This window comes from Toxorhynchites rutilus, chromosome 3 (genome assembly GCF_029784135.1).
Source record: "Toxorhynchites rutilus septentrionalis strain SRP chromosome 3, ASM2978413v1, whole genome shotgun sequence".
Classification (NCBI taxonomy): domain Eukaryota; kingdom Metazoa; phylum Arthropoda; class Insecta; order Diptera; family Culicidae; genus Toxorhynchites; species Toxorhynchites rutilus.
Genome location: NC_073746.1, coordinates 115,111,187 through 115,114,037, shown reverse-complemented (window position 1 = coordinate 115,114,037; position 2,851 = coordinate 115,111,187). Strand labels below are relative to the sequence as shown.

General features: G+C 38.4%; 1 long non-coding RNA gene across 1 annotated transcript; it reads left to right on the top strand.

Moving 5' to 3' along the window:
• The first annotated feature begins 907 nt into the window (after positions 1-907).
• On the top strand, positions 908-2,187 carry LOC129779026 (uncharacterized). The gene is made up of 3 exons (XR_008743550.1): positions 908-1,101; positions 1,161-1,597; positions 1,654-2,187. It is a non-coding gene; the product is annotated as an uncharacterized LOC129779026 (long non-coding RNA).
• Positions 2,188-2,851: the final 664 nt, after the last annotated feature.

Below are 2,851 nucleotides of genomic sequence, written 5' to 3'. Positions count from 1 at the left end.
GCCTTAGGGTCGACTAATCTGATAGAGAATAGTTGACCTCATACAAACTAATATCGTATCCAGATGTCGACACCATTCCGCCGTCAACGCGAATAACATCGAAGTAAGTATACAGTAATGTATTTGAATCCGGACACTTTGCGTTACATTTAATACCATACCGCAGCCACAACATCTTCTGCATGTTGAATTAATGCGATTGATTAGTAACTATCAAGAAACTATCAGTAACTATATTAGCAACTATTAATCGCATAAATTCAACATGAAAAAAATGTTATGGCTGTGGTATGATATTGAATGTAATGCAAAGTGTCCGGATTCAAAAGTATTACTGTAAAAAAGAGTTAACTCGACTGAAATTTTTTCGGTTCGGCCTGCAAAAACGAAATTAAGAGCCCTCGCCGACTGCAGACTGACTTGTCGACCGATAGTCCGGTCGGCTTCTTAATCAGTACGGAGAAAAAAAGTCTGTAGTGTACAGCATAATGCATAGACGTAACCCACAATCCAATCGACGAAAAAAACACCGACCTAACAACGACCGTAACGCTGTTACCTATTCACGATGACGACGATTAGGTATCGACATCTGGATACGGCATTAGTTTGTATGAGACAAACTATTCTCTATCATATTAGTCGGCCCGAATCAGTTTGTATTTGCTAAAATTTGTATGAAATTTTTTTCTTGGCATAATTTTTTCTACTTAAAGTACGTTGTCATGACCCTAATTTGAATTATTTTCTATAGACGTTCAGATATTCTCAAAAAAACTTGTCATTATAATATAAAAATATCTCAAAACATATTTTTTATGACGTTTTTTCACCACTTGCAGGAAATGGTGATTTTCACTTACATAGAGTACTAATTTGATTAAGGAAAAATCATGTTCATTCATAATTTTCATTTTAAAAGTGTATTCATTCCTTCTGCAAATCCATACTGTCATGCCTATTCCCCAATATCGCCAACGCGGATAGTTCGTTAGTCGAAAATACTGAATAATTAAACAAACCAAATGGCATCACTGGTGGTTCTTTTTTCCACTCCGCTAAACTGTCATCTCAAACAAAAACAAATGGATCATACAACTGGTGAGTATGAAATGTATTTCGGCTTTTTAATTATTAATTATTTTATCTTGTCTTATCAGCTATGAATACATTCGACTCGTTTGCTTCCATCAATCGGTAAGTGAGAAAGATGATTTCTCCCATCACCACAGTGCGGATTTCCACTTCTATCACAGCAGCCAACAACATCCGTTTTCCTGCTGCAGTAACCTCCAACCCCTGTTGGCAATGCCGGGGGACAGCATTAACAGCAGCAGCAGCAGAATTTGACCATGGTATGGTATTGCGAAGAACTTTCCCCATTAGAGGTTCCGTGCTTCGCGCACATTCAAAAATCCTCTTCAGACACGAAAACTCAACGACAAGGAGGTATTTATCAACTTGCTCAGCTGAATTACCACCCGGAGGAACCCGAATGCACTGATTCCGTTGTATAGTAGAATGAAAATAGGCGAGGTAAGCGAACGTAATCGCATGATATTTTAATGTTCGCATTTTTATCCGTATCATACAACTGGTGAGTAGGGAATTCATTTCTGCTTTTCACTTACTAATCATTTTATTTTGTTTCAGCTATGAATACATCCGACTCAATCAATCGGCGAGTGAGAAAGATGATTTCCCTCATCACCACATTGCTTATTTCCACTTCTGTCACGCCAACCAACAGCATCAGCTTTCCCGCAGCAGTATCCTTTAAATCCAGGGTGCTATTCCGGGCAACAGCATCAACAGCAACAGCAGCAGGACCTGGCCATAGTATTTCGAGCAATTTTCCCCATCGGAGATCCCGTGCTTCACGCACATTGAAGAATCCTCCTCAGCCACATATCTGTGTCATCGAGGGCAAAGAGGTATTCATCAATGCACTCAGTCGGATTTGAATCGTCAATCCAGACAACCCGGATGCACCGATTCCATTATATACCTTATTTTTATTATACATGGATTTTTATTATTTTTTTTCAATAAAATGATTAAAATCGATCAATGTATTTCCTTTTCATTTTCAATAACAAACCAATACAAACAAGCAGCAAGCAGTGCTGGAAGCAGCGCTGCAAGCAGGTCGACGCCTTGCACATGTTGGCGAAAAAGTGGCGTCAAGTTGTTCGATGAATGCATATGAAAGGTCGATAACTCGATTGCAAAGTGGCAGCATTTGAGGTCGATTGTTGACATTTCATCGACCCGATCTTGGCAGGCAAAACGGAACGTGGGAAGTATGAGCTTCCCCATCTCACATTCCAATAAGATTAATGGGTTTCCAAGTGGGCGCGCTAACATACGGATACGAATGATTTCAATAACCTGTTTTCGAAGCTATCATTAAGCTATTGAAACAATTTTTCGACTCAATAAATAGCAATCATATAACTCTTGGACATTTTATCTTTTGTATGGAATGATTATCATACTGTTCCGTTGATCCGAAGCAGAATGAATCACGCTTAAAGAAGGAATGGATTTTTTCTTGGAATTTAGTCAGCAGAAATAATGCCCTTTCCCAACAATTAAAAACGACAAACGGTAAACAGTTTCATCAAAGTGATTTCTTCGATATGGGGATATATTCACTACATCATGTCATATATTGCATATTTTTCATTATGAAATCCATATCCATGGCACCTATCGGTATCGAATTATCATCGACACCACGATTTTCGCTAAATGCTCCTTTCAGTTCGGCCTGTAAAAAACTATAGATAGGTTATACCTATGATATAACTGCAATGTTTACGTAGGACTTTCGTTGAATTAGTAATCA